This window comes from Lutra lutra, chromosome 10 (assembly GCF_902655055.1).
Source record: "Lutra lutra chromosome 10, mLutLut1.2, whole genome shotgun sequence".
Classification (NCBI taxonomy): domain Eukaryota; kingdom Metazoa; phylum Chordata; class Mammalia; order Carnivora; family Mustelidae; genus Lutra; species Lutra lutra.
This window is the reverse complement of record NC_062287.1, coordinates 53,145,734-53,164,261: the sequence shown is the minus strand read 5'-3', so window position 1 is coordinate 53,164,261 and position 18,528 is coordinate 53,145,734. Positions and strand designations below refer to the sequence as shown.

General features: G+C 38.8%; 1 protein-coding gene, 1 non-coding gene and 1 pseudogene across 3 annotated transcripts in view; 2 read left to right on the top strand and 1 right to left on the bottom strand.

Annotated features, from left to right (window-relative positions):
• The window catches only part of PAK1 (p21 (RAC1) activated kinase 1), a 155,838-nt gene that overhangs the window by 110,205 nt on the left and 27,105 nt on the right, over positions 1-18,528 (bottom strand). The window lies entirely within an intron of this gene.
• Positions 1-18,528, top strand: part of LOC125079705 (40S ribosomal protein S10-like) — a 44,387-nt pseudogene that overhangs the window by 23,421 nt on the left and 2,438 nt on the right.
• Positions 11,911-12,017, top strand: LOC125080201 (U6 spliceosomal RNA). The gene has a single exon (XR_007121238.1). It is a non-coding gene; the product is annotated as a U6 spliceosomal RNA (small nuclear RNA).

Below are 18,528 nucleotides of genomic sequence, written 5' to 3'. Positions count from 1 at the left end.
TGTAAACATAACTTTTATATGCACTGGAAAACCAAAAGATTTATTTGACTCACTTTACTGAAAATTTTCTTTATTATAGTGGTCTAGGACCAAACCTACAGTATCTTCAAGGTATACCTATAATAGTGTTGGTCATACAGTAGTAAACATAGCTGCCTTCCAAGATATATCTCCAACAGTAAAAAGACAACCCAATTTAAAAATGGACAAAGTGGGGCGCCTGGGTGGCTCAGTGGGTTAAAGCCTCTGCCTTCGGCTCAGGTCATGATCTCAGGGTCCTGGGATCGAGCCCCACATCGGGCTCTCTGCTCAGCGGGAGCCTGCTTCCTCCTCTCTCTCTGCCTGCTTCTCTGCCTACTTGTGATCCCTGTCAAATGAATAAATAAAATCTTTAAAAAAAAAAATAAAAAAAAATGGACAAAGTATCTGAATAAACATTTGTCCAAAGATGTACAAATGTACAATAAGCACATGAAAAGTTGCTCTACATCATTAGTCGTTAGGGAAATTCAAATCAAAATCACAGATACCATTTCACACCCATTAGGATGCCTGTAAAAAAAAACACAAAAATAGATAATGACAAGTTCTGTTGAAGATGTGGAGAAATTGGAAGGATCATACAATGCTGTAGGAATGTAAAATGGTGATGTTCTTTTGGAAAAACATCTGGCATTTCCTCAAAGTTACCATATGATCCAACAATTCCACTCCTATATATTTAAAATAAATGAAAATATACATCCACGTAGAAATTGTACATAAATGTTCATAGCAACATTACTCATAACAGCAAAAAGGTAGAAACAACCCAAATGTCCATCAAAAGTGAAAGAATCTGTAAAATGTGGTATATCCATACAATGGAATATTATTCGGTGAAAAAAATCACCATATATTGTTTAGCAATAAAAGGCAATGATACAAAAAAAAAAAGCAATACAACATGGATAAACCTTAAAAACAAACTGAGTGAAAGAGACAAGATACAAAAGACCACATATTGTATGATTCCATTTACATGAAATGTCCAAAATAGGCAAATCAAATCTATAGAGACAGAAAAACAGATTAGTAGTTTCCTAGGGCAAGGGTGATGAGGCTAGAGATGAATGGTACGTAACTGCTAATGGCCACAGGGTTTCTTTTAGGAAGATAAAATGTTCTAAAACTGCATTGGGGTGATGACTACACAACCACATGAATATACTAAAAAACACTGAAATATACAGTTTAAGTAGGTGAATTTATGGCATTAGTTATATCTCAATAAAGCTGTTACAGACACGTGTGCACACGCGCACACACACACACACACACACACTTGATAAAATGGCAAGAGCACCCACTCGTCTTAAGAGTCAGACCTAAGTTCAAATCCTGGTTCTACTAGTCATTACCTGAATGACCCTGACTTCTCACTGCATTAATTTTTTTATTTGTAAGATTAAGATAATAATAATAATAATAACTACCTTTGCAACATGGCTGGGACATGAAGTAAGAAAACAGACACAAAAGGACTTTTGCATACAGCTGATTTCCTAAGATACTTATTTTCTCTTGGTAAACATCTCTTGTCACTAGACCAAAATAATCTTACTGATCAAAATATTTGAAACAAGGAGAGAAGGACGTTTTTCTCATTTAATTTAAGTAGCTCTGTGGCTTTTCCCCACAAGCTAAAAGGAAAATGAACAGACCCCAAAATTTACAATGGGGAGTAAAAAAGCAAGTCCTGAATAAAGAAAGGGTCTAAGTTCATACCCCAACTGCCTTCTTCCCCTGCAATTCAAACCTACTTTCTCTTTTACTCAGTATACTCCTACTATGATATCACCACTGAAATAGAAAGTAGCTGTTCAGGAGAAATAACAATTCCTAGTTCTGGGTTGGCAAGGACAATGAGGCTTCCCAGATTTTTAGTAGACACTTACCCTATAGTTGGAGGCCACACCAGGACATCAATGGTGGCAACAAAGATTGAAAGGAGAAAAGAACGGTTATTTAATACCTTTGTTTATAGAAGGGAAAACTGAAGGACTTGCCTATGGCCACACAGCAAGATCATATCCTCCCAGTCATATGGTAGGTATATAACAAGAAACATGTTTTACAAAGCATTCTAGGCCTGAGGCTAGGAAAAATTGAATCTAATCCCAAAATTGCTAACAAATTGCTGAATTGTCTGAATAAGTCAATCTCTCAGTTCCCTTCCTACATACCTACTGATTCAGAAATTTCACAAATAAAAGTAACTACCACATGAAAGGCATTGTGCTGAGATATTATGGTGAACAAAGCAGTCTGTTTACACATCAGTCGACATTTCTGGAACTTACAGAACAGAACTCCACAGAAGTCAGATACTAAAAAAATAAACAAGTCAATCATAACCTAATTACAACTTGTGATATACAGCTAATGTCAATCAGGAAGTAAGAAGTGGGTAGAAGAGCACACATGCCAAAGAACACCTCACCAACTTTAGATTACAAATCAGAAGGAGCTCGTCTCAGCTCTCTCCATCACAAACAGGGGCTCACTATTCTTTCCACATGTCACCTGACGGCCTGCTACTTTCTGTGGCTGGAAGCATCAGGGTCAACCACAAAAAACATAAAGCATACATATAACAAAGGCCAGCCAGATTCACCAGTTTCTGCACCTTTCTGTCCCTGAGTCTCAGTATCTTCAGCTTTAAAATATGGAGATAATATTATCTACTTCACAGTATTGTTCAGGAGATAAAATAGGAAAAAGTTCTCTGGAAGCTAATCTACTCCAGTGTGCCCACGGTGCTCAGCACAGAGTTAGGCACACTCACTATAGCTTCCGCATCTGTAAAATTGTGGTAACATCTGAACCCACCTCACAGAATGATTGGGAGAATTAAATGAGATAACATACACATAAGGTACTTAGAGTTCCTGATGTATAGCAACTCATAAAGACATTAGCTGCTATTAATGCCCTTAACATTTTCCCCTCAGTTTCCTTATTTGTAAAACAGGAATAACAGTAGTACCTAATTTTTAGGTTTGACTATGGAAATTAAATGAGCTAATATATTTGAAGACTTATAATAATGCCTGGCATATAGTAAGTGCTATATAAGAATATGAGAGGCACCTGGGTGGCTCAGTCAGTTGAGCATCCGACTCTTGGTTTCCGTTCATGTTGTGATCTCAGAGTTGTGAGATTAAAAGCCCTGTGTTGGGCTCTGCACTCAGTGGGGAATCTGCTTAAGTTTCTTTCTCCCTCTTGCCCTCTGTCCCCTCTAAAATAAATAAATAAATCTTTAAAAAAAAAAGATTTTATTATTATTATTAATTTTATCTTTGAGCTTTCTCTACAATTTGCATGTATATACACCACTGGTTCTCAATCAGGATTGATTTTTTCTCACAGGGGACATTTAGCAATGTCTAGAGACACTGTTGTTTGTCACAACTGGAGGGAGGGATAGATGCTACTGGCATCCAGTGGGTAAAGGACAAGAATACTGCTAAATACCTTACAATGCATAGAACAATTCCCCAATCCCAAACATAGATTTCTATAATCCAAAATATCAAGTGTCAAGGTAGAGAAACTCTGACATAGACTAAACAAATCACACAGCTCTCTCTTCCTCCTCCTCTGAAATGCTAGAGTACTTTACTCGGATCTCTCTTCTAGAATTTATTAAACAGTTACAAACATTTTAGACTGAAACAGGTTTTAGAGAGCCCCTTTCTTTACCAAGGTCAAAAATGAGCAAGTATTTTACAAAAGAACAGAGTTTCAGTAGGAAATCCTGAACTGGAACCCAGGTATCCTGACTCCCAGACTAGTGCTCCTTCCATGGGACGAACTTAGATAACCCTGCAAGCACTTTCTCTTTCCCTTCCCTAATCCTTCTACACTTCACCCTCTTCCTCTCCCTATCCCTCCTTCCCAGGTTTAGATCTGTTTCTTTTCTAGTACCAGAAGTGAGAGACAGAGACGACCTTTCTCCCCACCCTCCCAGTTGCCTACCTTTAGAAGGACTTGCCCTTGAGCTGCAGTATGGGCTTTGGACCAGAAGCCAAGAACTCTTATTAGTCTTTTTTTTCAGGGGCCAAGCTGAGCTGCTCTAGCCACCTCTTTCTGCACTCTCCCAAGGTTAGGCAGGCATCCTGCCTGAAAGCACAACTTGGGTCAGACAACCTGGAGTAATTTCCTTTTCCCTGTCTAGGGGAATGAACTAGCCTTAGGGAGGGGCCACAGGCAACTTGTAATAGCTTATGTTGGACTTTCTTCCCAGGAAGTGGTTTTGAAGAGAAAAAAGACTATGGGTATCTAGATGAAAGAAAACATGGAAAAAGAATAAGAGAAAAAAAAAAAAAACTATCAATGGCTTTAAAAGAGTATTCAGCTGCATACAGGACATGTTTCAAACATTCCCACATCTAATACCTACCAGTACTTCAAGGACAAATGCCTGTCTCCTCAAAAATAGCCTTCCATAACCACTTCAGCCCAAGAAAATATTAAGCAAGTACTCATTTTGTGTCAGCCACTATGGTAACTTTATCTCATTTAATCTTCACAACCTGAGGTCATATTATCCCCATTTTGGAGATGAAGAAAATGATAAGAGAGGTTAAGTAACTTGCCTTATTGCCTTAGCCAATAAGTAGCAGAGCAGCAATTTATCCCCAGACATTTCAGACATCAAAACTAAGCTCTTAACTAATTTACCAAACTATTTCTCAAGACAATTTCCCCCTTCTTTGAACCTACATTGAATTTACTGTCTATATCACATATTAAGCAATTAATTTCAGGTTGTCTTAACTACATGTGCATTAGATTTGTTCCAGACCTTGTGCTAGCTCCCGTGAATAAAAGATATAAATAGCAGGCAGTCTCTTCTCTAAGGCAAGACTTCTCAAACTGTTTTGACTCCTACCTACAGTAAGAATATGGTTTATATGGACACACAGTATACATGCCCACACACACAATCTATAAATATAAAATTAAAACAAGTGTTTCACAAAACAGTCTTTGCTCTTTCTGTATACATGTATTCTGATTTTTTTTTCTGGCATATTCTGTTTGACTTTTTTAAAATGCTGGTCCAATGTACTATGCTAAATCAACAATCCGTGGGTTATGATTTACATAGCTGGGAAAAAAACACTGCCCTTGAGAGCTCCTGGATTAAAAGGGGAAATAAGACATTACTAACAATAAAAATAATTACAGTAACAGTAGCCAACATTTCAGGAACTCTTATTGTGTGTCTAGCACTATAACAAGCACTTTATGTGAGTTATTTGGCCCCAAAATCCAACTCAGTTCTGCCTGTCCAATGTTCATATTCTTTTGACCACACCACAGTGCCTATGCAGCATGAGAACCATAATGAAGAACATTTCCATGAGGAAATGGGGGTAGGGGAAGGAAACAGTCAGGAAACTTCACAAAAGTGAAGATTTCTGAGTGTGTCTTAGAGAATAAATTTTAAAGAATTTGGCACAAGAACTCCTATAGGTGCTTTATAAATATCTGGGGATAGAACCTTTTACCTTCTCCCGTGATACTGAAAAATAGTATGTTATTTTTAGACAGAAAACTATGAAATTTTTAACTGAAGCTGTCTCTCCTAATAGAAAACTCAAGATAAACCTGCCACATGGCACTTAAAAAAAAAAAAAAAAAGATTCGTTTGGTAACAGTTTCTCTAGAAGAACTGTTTTTGGAATGACATCCAGTACTGGCTACCAGGAGACCAGGGTCTTAAATTTATGTGTGACTTTACCTCTCTGGGACTCAGTTATTAATCTATAAGATGATAGAAATAGGCCATTTGATCACTAAGGTTCTTTCTAGTTCTAATAAACTCTAATAATAAATTCTAGTGATTCTAGTACTAATAAATCCGGCAAGTCCATTTAAAAAAATAAATAATTTTAATAAAATTCACTTACCCACAAAGACCTGAGGATGAATGTGAAACTCTAGAACTGAACTCCTGGGTCTCTGTCTTGTCTGATCCCCTTAGCTGGATGTGGAATGAAAGATTCACACCCAAAGACTTGACATGCGCTATCTCATCCACCAGAACCTAAGTTTCTTCATGTGAGAGGCTGGTGACTAGAAGCTGCTTAGGAGTAGATTTTAGTTTTAAGGGCCAAAATGTCACAGCATGAAAATGACTGTCTCTAGGAATAGAGAGCTCTCCATCATGGACGTACGCCAGTGGATATTGAAAAAATATTTGGTAGGAACTTTGCAGAAGAAATTCAAACATGGGGTAAAAGCTGTGTTAGATGTCCTTATAAGGAACTTTCAGTCCTAAAATTCTACAATTCTCTCTTCACACAACAACAGAAAGAATAGCCTTTAGCACACATTGGAGGGGAAAAATACACAAGAAGTTTCCTGCACTTTTCCATTCTCCTTCCCTCCTACTTTCTGTATTTTGAATCCAGTACACTAGGTCATTCACAGCCAGAGACATCATGGCTATACTTGTCTGCTCTTTTCAGGATTTGTCTTTAATTTATGAGGAGAAAAGGATGGGTTTAATCGTCAAGGAAACAACCACTAAGTATATTTCCAGGGCCCTGGTCCACACCAGCAAATACCTCTCAGAAGAACACGTTATGAGAATGGTTCTACCTAGCAGTATCCAAACTCAAGTGGCCACTGGTTTCTCAGGGCACACAGATTAATGGCCCTCAAAGCATAAAATGAGGAACCTACTGTGGATACCTATGCCAGCCCCAGCCACCCAGACTAGTTGAAGATACTCCTGTAACTGGAGAATGAGGTATTACAATCTGAGTCCCTGCTGCCTCTACTGGGTGATCTTGAGCATTCATTGGTTCACTTTGAGCCTGAATAATTCCAATTATAAAATGTACCAATTGTAAAATTAATAAATAAGATGATCCATAAGACTTTTCCAGTACTGATACTGTTACTCTAATATAAAACTGAATTCTTGGGCGCCTGGGTGGCTCAGTGGGTTAAGCCGCTGCCTTCGGCTCAGGTCATGATCTCAGGGTCCTGGGATCGAGGCCTGCATCGGGCTCTCTGCTCAGCAGGGAGCCTGCTTCCCTCTCTCTCTCTCTCTCTGCCTGCCTCTCCGTCTACTTGTGATCTCTCTCTGTCAAATAAATAAATAAAATCTTAAAAAAAAAACTGAATTCTTATCATTTAATTAGCATCTATCTTAAATTCTCAAAAACATAAGTACAAAAATAATAGTAAATACTTAATACCTAATGAGCACGTATTATGGCAGATGCAGTACTTGAAATGCTTACTTCCTTTCATCTTCACAGCAATCCTATTTTATATAGGAGGAAATAAACTGAGAAAGATAAAGAAACTTGCCCAAGGGGTGCCTGGGTGGCCAGTGGGTTAAAGACTCTGCCTTGGGCTCAGGTCATGATCTCAGGGTCCTGGCATTGAGCCCCGCATCAGGCTCTCTGCTCAGCAGGAAGCCTGCTTCCCCCTCTCTTTCTCTCTCTCTCTCCGTCTGCCCCCTCTCTGCCTACTTGTGATCTCTGTCAAATAAATAAATAAAATCTTTTTTAAAAAGAAAGAAAGAAAGAAACTTGCCTAAGTTCACAAAGGTGAGTAGGAGAGCCAGAGCTTCACCTAGACCTACAGATTCTAAGTCCAATCCTCTTTCCACTAAATTCATGTCCAGGCTTCTACTCCAAAAAGCTATTACCTGGAAAAGTAAGAGAACAGCGAGTAAAGAGGGCTAAAGATTAACTTCAACCAGGTGGCAATGATCTGCTGTCTACAGCCAATAGAGAAATAAGCCACCAAAAGCCAAGAACCCTCCTAAGCTGCTAGAAGCAAGATTCATTTGAAATTCCTCCCAACTCTACCTTCTCCATTAGTCTCCAAAAGATGGACCTGGGGACCAATAATAGGCCAAGAAAGTATGTTTCCATCTAAGCAATCCAAATGAGACAGAGGCCAACTTATCTGACCAGTCCTTCTCAACTGCTACTGATTTATGCAGTTGCCTCCTCTCCCAGGAAGCCTGTTGCATGACCTCGGCCTCTCCAAGAAGGCCTTCATTCATTCCTCCAGATCTGGATCCTAATTCCAGAAGAAGCTATGCCACCTTAAGGATGGAAGACATAGCCATCAGCTATGAATGCCCACCTTTCCCTCTGCTGGCTTAAAGGAAAAATCTAAGGAGGAAAGCGTGAGAAAAACATCTAGGCTTAGGAGACATCTCGGTCCGCTGCTCTGCTGTTCTATCTGTAGAAATGTAGAAAGGATAGTACACAAGCTATGGCTTGCCCAAAGATATTAGAAAAACCAACCCCTTTCTTTACATGGAGAAGTCCTTTGAAATCACTCAATCCAATGGTTTCCAAGCTTTTTAAAAAGTCTCTCAAACTCTTTTTGTCCCATCAAATCTTACAGAAACACCAATATTTAAACAGATAAATGTAGTGCTGCTCTGGCTGAAAAGGAGGAGGGAAAGCTCCACTTCCTCAGCTTCTTCCCACTTTCCAGTTTCACCACAACAGACTGTGAAGTTGCACTTCAAAACCCTGAGACTCTATTTAACATCTCCTTATTTTACTTAAGGACACTGGTGTCCAGAGGGAGAACATGACTTTGTCAAGATCATGCAGTTAGTGCCAAAGCTGGAACGCAAATTCAGATGTACTGACTTAAATGGCAGTCAATTTCCCATCTCATCACACTATTCCTTTGAGATGATCACATGAAAATGAATGTGAAAGGGGTTTTAAAAGCTCCAAGTAAAAAAAAAAAAAAAAAAAAAGCTCCAAGTGCCAGAGGTTTGTATAGTTCCTTTAGTTAATTTTCTCTATAGGTAAAAGAATCAAAATGCTCAATTTCCAAGGTTAATTTCACCAGGTAGCACTCAAGAGCAAAGAAATCCTCTCATATTCTCCAACTCCTCAATAAAATGTCTATTTATAAGAACAGGCATGAATTATGCTACCAACGTAGAAAGACTGATAGCAAATAGATAAGACTCAGGAAGCTTCTGCAGGACTCCCTGCTCCCTGTGTCCTGAGAAACCATCTCTTAAAGACATACAGGAATTTTCCTGATATCCACCATGCCTGGAACATGGAATAGAATCTAAACCTGTGTATTACATGAAGTTAACTTCTTAGGGGATGGCACAGTTGGTTGAGCATCTGACTCTCGTTTTCAGCTCAGGTCGTGATCTCAGAGTCCTGAGATCCAGCCCTGTGTCAGGCTTTGTGTTCAGCACAGAGACTGCTTGGGGTTTTTTCCCTCTGCCCCTCCCACTCATGCTTTCTCTCTCTCTCTCTCTCTCAAAAATTAATTAATTAACTAAAAAATTTTAAAGACAGTTAACTCCTTAATAAATGATATGAACAGCCTGGGCCTCAAAGTTTCTCAAAAACTGCAGTAGCCAGCCTCCAAAACACTATCCAATGGTCCCTGCCTCCTGGTATTTGCACCTTTGTGCATCCTTCCCCACCTAGTAGAAGGGTTGGTCTGTGTTACCAAAAGAACACAGAACTGCTGGTATGTCATTTCTGTAATTAGATTATAAAAGACACTACAGCTTCTGTTTGGGTTGCTCTTTTCTCTCTCAGATCACTCATTGTGGGGAAGCCAGTAGAGAGGCCATGTGGCAAGGAACTGAAGTCATCAGCCTGCCAAAAGCCAGCAAAAAACTGAAGCTGGCCAATAACCAGATGAACAGGTGTGGAAGGGGATCCACTAGGCCCAGTTGAGCCTCCAGATGATTTTAGCCCTGGGCAACAGCTCCCCTGTAATCTCAGCTGAGACACTCAGCCAGAACCACCCAGCTTGGCCACTCTAAAATTCCTCACCCTCAGAAACTGTGTAAGATAATAAATGTTCATTTTTTAAGCTGCTAAATTTTGCAGGCAATTTATTTAAGCAAAAGTACATAACTAATACAACCATGAAACTAAGGCTTCTGGGTTTACATCCGAAAGCCCATTATGAAACCAAAACTCCAGCTGAAACAAAACCTAAGGCATCTAGGGTTGGGGCTTCCCCTTAAACAGTAACTGTCTCCACTGTTTACTCATAAGGTAACCAGCTGAAAGTCACTTCGTCTCTCTTAGCTGTGGTTTCCTTAGTGAATATACAGGGATAGTTCCCTTGCAGATTATGGTGAGGATTAAATGAGAACAGCTTGTAAAAGCACCTTTCAAACAGTATAAAACTATACAAATTAAAACAACTTTAAAACCGTGTAAAACTATACAAATAAAGACTTTGGAAGGTATCCCACCAAGCACATTCCCAACAGTCATCAAAAAGATGACTCTGTTCGGTGAAGTCAAATGGAATGGTTTCTTTTTTACATTTATCCAACTGTATTAAAGGTATTTCCCTCTATCACTGCCCCTCATAATAACAAAAAGCAACAATTACCAATGCTTGTTATTACATACGAAATATAGTGCTAAGCGCTTTCACATTATTTTCTCATTTAATACTCCATTTAACATGCAAGGAAACAGAAACTGAGAGAGGTTAAAGTGATTTGGTTAGTAATGAAGACAGAACTGAAATGCACATCCATGCAGCTCCAAAGATCATGTTCTTTCCACTAAACCAATATGCTGCTTATTATATCTAGGAGCCTGAAAGTATCCAATACAAAAGACATTCAGCTACAACTTAAAAGAACTGAAAAATGAAAGACAAAGAAAGAAAGATCACCTTTCAAGCTAATGGGGAAATAAAAAGATTCAGGAGATGTGGATTTTGGTCTTGTCTATGGCACCAAGCAATTGTAACACCTTGGGCATGTTATCTATCAGTGAAAATTTTAAAAACCCTCATATTTGCATAGTACTTTGGAATCTACAAAGCATTCTGAAGTATCTGCAAATATTTGATTGTCACAGCAAACCTTGAAGGTAGTTTTAATTCTCTCCATTCTACAAATGAGAAAGTTGAAACTCAAAAAATTATTTTGAGTTATTAAACAGCTGGTATATGCCAGAAATAATACACCTAGATTTCTTTATTATCAGAGGTACCTGAGACACAGTAGTTTTATTGAATGTCCAAAGGTCACAGCAAGGACAAGAATCCAGGTTCCTTTTTACTCCCCTAATCCAGTGCCACAACCAGGTATACAAACCTGGAGTGCTTTTTAAAAACACTGATGCCCATACCCCATACCTACCTTTACCCCCCCAAATTTAATTTATTTGGTCCTGCCTGGGTGGAATCTAAATATCAACACAATTTTAAGCTTTCTAGGAATGGTCACACTTGAGAATTACTGCCCTAATCCCAAGAGTCACAGATTAAGAAATGTTATGATTCACCCTCATTTTCTAATGTCAAATTCCTTGAGGGAAGCCATCTTTTTTTTTTTTTTTTCAAATTCATCACATTTACAAAGAAAAAGATCTTCTATTATTACAAATGACTGTGTAAGTTAAAATAATTTTATTTTTGTTACCTAAGAATAAATTTTTATGCAATATGCAATCAACATCTTACTGGTCAAGACTGCATATGTGGCATTAATAAAATTGCCTATTAAAAAAAAAAGTTGCCCATAATAGTATACTGTGAACAAAAATGACTAAGAAGAAAATTGAAGTAATCTTGTTTCTCTAAATATCCCTGCTTGGGGATCTCAGAACTCCTTGGTTCTACCAAGATGAATTTACCCGGAGTGTCCTCTTAAGAGGGTTTGGATATTATACAGACTTGTCTCATAATATCTCCACTTCTCTCTAATTCAACTCTTATCTGACCAAGTTCTTTCCTTAACCCTCAAGCCTATGGTTATGGGTTTGCACTGTGTCTCCCAAAATAAGATATGTCAAAGTCCTAAACCTTAGTATCCTGGAATGCAATTTTATTTGGAAAAAAAAGTCTTTAGAAAGGTAATCAGTGCTCGCTTCGGCAGCACATATACTAAAACTGGAACGATACAGAGAAGATTAGCATGGCCCCTGCGCAAGGATGACACGCAAATTCGTGAAGCATTCCATATTTTTACATCAGTGTTAATTTTGAGTTGGCAGAGGTAGCCTAACCAACTATGTTTTGGTACTAAGGGATATACCTTTCAATAAAGTCATTGAAATGCAAAACAAAAAAAAAAAAAAAGAAAGAAAGGTAATCAAGTTAAAATGAAGTTATTAGGGTGGGCCTTAATGCAATATGACCTGGGTCCTTATAAGAAAGAGAAATTTGGAAACAAATTTCCAAATTCCAGCTAGGCTGTTTCAGCCTGTGCTTACTAAGAAGTTCAGACACACACACACACACACACACACACACACACACACACAAGACTATGAAAAGACACAGGGAGAAGATGTTCATCTATAAGTCAAGGAACAGCTGAGGCTACTGGAAGCTAGGAGAAGAGCATGGAACAGATCCTTCCCTCACACCCTCAAAGGGAGCATGGCCCTGCTAATACCTTGATTTTGGACTTGTGGCCTCCAGAACTGTAAGAATATAATTTTCTGTTGTTCTAAATCAACTAGTTTGTGGTATTTTGTTATAGGAGGTCTAGGAAACTAATCATCTGCCTTTCTCTAAACCTTAAAATTTGCACCCAATTTATTTGGTAGAACTATTCAATTTTTTAGCATATACATCCTACTGTCCTAATGAAATCAAAGCGTCTCGAGGGCAGGAACACCATTTTATACTTCTTCTTTGTAATCTACTACTCTTAGGGAGAGACTGACCTCAGAAAAAACATTCAGGAAACATTTGCTCACTTGATCACTTCCTGGAAAATGCTCAACAACCACCACTCTTGTTTTAGAATTTAACACCCAGAAAAATCAATCACTTATCCAACTTCCATAATTCTGTTACACTGGATGTAGCTATTTGTTTTTAAAGATTTTATTTATTTATTTATTTGATAGTGAGAGTGAAAGCACAAGCAGGGGAAAGGGGGAGAGGGAGAGGGAGAGTCAGACTTCTCACTGAGCAAGGAGCCCAACACTGGGCTTGATCCCAGGAGCCTGGGATCATGACCTGAGCCAAAGTCACAGACTTAACCTACTAAAGCCACCCAGGTGCCCCTGGAATTGGATATTTTTAAATCAACATTCTTCTCCATGAGTTTTTGGTATATATAATACCACTTACTCTCTGGTACCTGTAAGTGAAAAACTCACAGTATCATAGAATCTTACACTGTTTGGGACTGGGAGAAAGTTTACAGAACATCTAATGCAATCCTAACATGGTATTTTCCTCAAATGCATACATACTATTTCTCCTTTGTTGTTGTTGTTGTTTTAATTTTTTTAAATATTTTATTTTTAAGTAATCTCTCCAGCCAATGTGGGGCTCAAACACACAACCCTGAGATCAAGAGTCACATGCTCCACCAACTGAGACAGCCAGGCGCCCCATTCTCTCTTTTATGATAAATGCCACATTCTCCCTTGTCCATTGTATTAGTTACTGGCTTACAGGGCTCCTTCTCACCATGCCACCTCCCATTAGGCTATACACACATCAGGGGCTGAGAGTCTGTCATTGATTCCTATTGCTTATCATGGTTCATAGTACATTACATGCTCAATCAATATTTCCTAAAGTATTGTTTTCTCTTTCTTTGCCACTAGTCTATGATCTCCAAGAGAGGAACTGGATCTTATTTACCTTCATATATCTACAGTTTAGCACAGCAAGTAGGATAAAATAAATACAATAATATTTGTTGCTCATGTAATAAAAATGTTTCACTCACTCTTTCTGTGCTAGGCTGTTCTAGCCCATGAATTTACTAAGAAGTTTAGATGCCCAACAATCAACAAGCAAAAAGTAGCAAATCAAAATAGAGCCAACTTTTAATCCAAAAGGAAAAATATATTGGCAAGATATTTTAAGAGGTTAAATGTTGAGGTATCTTATGTTAGGTCCCAAAGACCTCACAGTTGCCTGGGAAGACAGAAAGAGATTGCAAACAGTTATATCTCAGAAATCCACTCAGGTCACTCTCAAAAGAGCAGACATAATTTTCTGCTTAACTGACATATGTCCAATAACAGTACCCAAACCTCAAACAGACTAAGAACAACAGCCTGGCCAAGCATCTTGTCTCCACTGGTGTGAAGAGAGGTTAGCATCAGAAAAACACTCATTCAGACTTCCAAAAAACTTTTCAGCTCAAAAATAGGCTCTAGTGACTTCCTAAAGGAATCCTCTAGTTTGTGCTGAAGCCCAGAGAAAGGGGAAGCAACCCCAAAAAGACCTCAACATCTTTTCAAATTGGTGAAGCTCAGTGGAAGCTCAACAGAAGCTCATTCTTGCAATGTGAATGTCACCTCCTCTCCGGAGCCTTCACTGCCTCTTCTCCCTTCCCACTCCTTGCATAGATAATACTTGGTACATCCCTCTATTATACATTCATCACTGAATGTTATAATAACTTTAGTATTTTTCTCTCCCAATAGAGCAGACACACAATAATCACAGCTCCAAAAAACAAAGAGCTGTTCTTTCCTAAGCTAAGACCTCAGGTACCCTCGTTAGTCTTAATCCCAGGAGAAAAAGGAAAAAGGGTGAAATGTTTTAAAATGGCTGCCTGTTTACCATGTACTATCTAAGAGCCATGGATTTGTATACTGTGATTCCTCTTTTTTTTACATTTAAACTCAATTTACCAACATATAGTACTCATTAGTTTCAGATATAGTGTTCTATAATTTGGCAGTTGCATGTAACACCCAGTGCTCTTCACCCATTTATCCCATTCCTCCACTAGCCTCCCCTCCAGCAACCCTCAGTTTCCTATAGTTAAGAGTCTCTCATGGATTTTCTCCCTCTCTGATGACTTCCCCTTCGGTCTTCCCTCCCTTTCCCTATGATCCTCTGCGCTATTTCTTATATTCCACATATAAATGAAATCATATAATTGTCTTTCTCTGACTTACTTTGCTCAACATAACACCCTCCAGTTCCATCCACGTCAATGTAAATGGTAAGTATTCTTTTTTAAAGTATAATGATCTGGTCAGTATGGTAGACAGCTACACACAGACTTCAGAACACCAAGCCCTGTTTGTTCGAATCCTAGGCCCTCTTCAGAAATCAGGAAAATTTCATACTTCTTAGAATAGTAAGGAACTTACAGGTCACCTCGGCCAAGTTCCTCATTTTACAGAGGGAAACTGAGGCTCAAAAAGGGGAAAGGATTTAGTCAAGGTCCCATAGTCTTCCAGAAGCAAACTCTTGTTTTGATTACTAGTTCAGTGCAATTTCTGATGTATCTCCTCTCTTAAAAAAAAAAAAAAAGAAAAAAATTCCAGGGGTACCTGGGTGGCTCAGCCACTAAGCATTTGCCTTTGGCTCAGGTCATAATCCCAGAGTCCTGGGATGGAGTCCCGCATCAGGCTCCCTGCTCAATGGGAAGCCTGCTTCTCCCTTTCCCACTCCCTTTGTTTATGTTCCCTCTCTCACTGAACTCTCTCTATCAAATAAATAAATAAAATCTTTTTAATTAATTAATTAATTAATTAACCAATCCATTCATTCATTCCAGGGGCACCTGGATGGTACAGTCGGTTAAGTGTCAAACTCTTGGTTTCAGCTCAGGTCATGATCTCGAGATCCAGCCCCAATCAGGCTCCACACTCAGCAAAGGGTCTGCTTGAGCATCTCTCTCCCTCTCCCTTCCCTCTTGTGCACTCTCTCTCTCTCCCTAAAAATAAATAAATGTTTTTTTAAAATTCCAATCTCAAAATGAGGATTTAGGGAGGTAATTTGTCCAAGGTCCTATACCTAGTAGATGATGAAGTCAAAACCTAAACCTAGGGGCACCTGGGTGGCTTAGTGGGTTAAGCCTTTGCCTTTGGCTTGGGTCACAATCTCAGGGCCCTGGGATCGAGCCCCTCGTCGGGCTCTCTGCTCAGTGGGAGCCTGCTTCCCCCTCTTTCTGCTTGCCTCTGCCTACTTGTTATCTCTCTCTCTCTATCAAATAAATAAATAAATAAAATTTTAAAAACCTAAACTTAGGACATCTCCTGGGAAGGCCTAGCCTCTAACTTCCACTTACTTCCATTGTGAAGTTTTGGAACACCAGATATAAATGCAACTTCATTTTCTTTATCTCTAACTTCCTTTGAAGTTTGCCTCTAGTTAAATTTGGCAGATTAAAAACACATTTACCTATGTTCCTACCTAAAATCACACGGAAATGATAATAAAGGTAAAAACCTCAACGAGGAAGAGAATGGGTAGCAGACATCAAAAGATGACAGATCTCAACAAATTTTTAGAGTATACATAGTGAATGGAGGATTTGTGACCTAAAAAAAAAAAAAAAGGCAAAAGAAGCTGTAATTTTCAGCATAGCAAGGTCCCTGGATAGCAGAGATGTGTGGTACTTGGACTGCACGATCACATCCCCTAGAAAGAATCACTGGAATAAAACACCTAAAAGATTAGGCCTAGGAAGTATAAATCATTTGCCCCAAATCACATAAGGCTAACAAGAGCTTGAATCCAGGTCTTCTCATTTTTGTTACCTTTCTGTAATGGATTTGCTATTAGACAACTTAAGAAAATACAGAATAACTCAATAGCCCATGTCACAAAACAAGGAGACAGAAATGTTTCCCAAGGTCTTACCATTTGACCTCCTTTATCAACTCCATAAAAGTTCTTTGTGTTTAGGCTCTCCCTGGTGAGAACTTAGACTATTCAAACAGTTGGAGTAAGAACCCCATATTCCAATTCATATTCCAATTGTCTGATTCTGCAGTTCTGAAAAAGTAGGTTAACAGCACCTGACAAAATATGACAAAGCTTGGAAGCCAAAGATTTCAGAAGCACTGTTTCAGGTCAAAGCTGAGCTCATCCACATTACCCATGATAGTGCAAGAGCAGCAGCTTTTTATCCCTTTTTAGAACAGAACATGCCCTAAGGTAGGTGTTGTTACATCTGCTAACCAACTAAAACAGATCCATTTGTAAATGCCAAATTATAGGGCTGCCTATAGTACCGATTAAGGCATTAACAACTCCAGACCATTTCTTAATACGCAGCAATTACATGAGTACCACCACTATTTGCACCTTACTCTCATTTGAACTCTTATCCATCACTGCATTAAACACACACTCACTTCATGTTTTTCTGATATGCACAGAAAGAATACTGAATGAGGAGTCAGAAGAATAGTTCTAAACAAAGCTCAAGCTTTGAAGTCAGCAAACAGGTTTGAAACACAGTCCTTTGAGTTACCAACTCTGAGATCATAAATAGATCACTAAGCTCCAGGCCTCAATTACCTCACCTGTAAAATGAGCTTAATACTATACGAGAGACCTGTTGTGAGGAGTAAGTGAGAATATATGGCAACTTGCACAGCAGTAGGGCACTGAGCAAACGTTAGTTGTCTCTTTTGTTGACCATCTATATGACAGATACTTTCAACACTGGAAGGGCTAACTGTTTGAGGAACTGTTTAGGGAGAGGAAGGATAGATGAACAAGTAAAATTACAATACAATACAGTACAAACAAATGCAATACAATAAATGTTGCCATAGCTATTGGAATAAAGTATCACATAAACACTGGAAAAAAGGGTGTTCTGTCTAGAACAGAAGGAACATGTCAGGGAAGGTATCAGAGACGGATATTTTAACTGGGCCTCGAAGGTTGTTAAGCATAAGTACAACAAGCAAAGAAAAACATATTACACACACACACACAAAAACTCTCAGAAACAAGTCAGGGATACATGAAAGAGGTATATATGGCTTATCTAAGCAACAGTGAAAAAACTTGAGAGAAGAGAATGAGTTACACAGAACAAGAAAATTAGCATAAAGAGCCTACCCATAGGAATTTTTTGTGGAGAGAAAGTGCTGTGAGAGGCAAGGAGAGGTAGTTGTTTTAGAAACTCATGAAGAAAATATTTACTAAAAAAGAAAAGAAATAAAATCAACACTGACATTATAAAGGATGACAAAATGGAGAAGAGCTTTACTTTACTTTGTATGACCCAAGGGTCAGACTTATGAAGGTAGATGGAAATTAAAGAGTGACATAAAAATGACCCACGGATATTAATCACATACAGAGTGGAGTGTTTGGAATTTAAAAGGAAATATCCCTTCTTTAAGTGGTGAAATTAGCCCAGAGAACTCAAAGAAGACAACTCATATCTACTGGTGAAGGAACCCAGGTTTTCTCTTCCTCTTTGGGGGCAGAACTTGACTTTATGGGGCTTTGATGCAACCAGGTTTGAGGAAGGTAGTTCGCACTTCCTGAGGCTTTACACAATTCAATCAACCTCAAAAGGGAACGCTTGCCCACACAAAAACAGCCTAATAAAGAAAACTAAACTAAAGCAGGCAACTGACTTTAGAGAAAACTAGAGAGGGGGCTTAAAATGAGAGGGATCATAGGGCTGCAGAACAACACTGGCATCAATTATGTGTTCCTTCGTTAATGGAGGGGTGCACCTGCTGTGATGGGCACCAGGAGATGTCCGGAAGTGCTGCATCACTATACTGCACACGA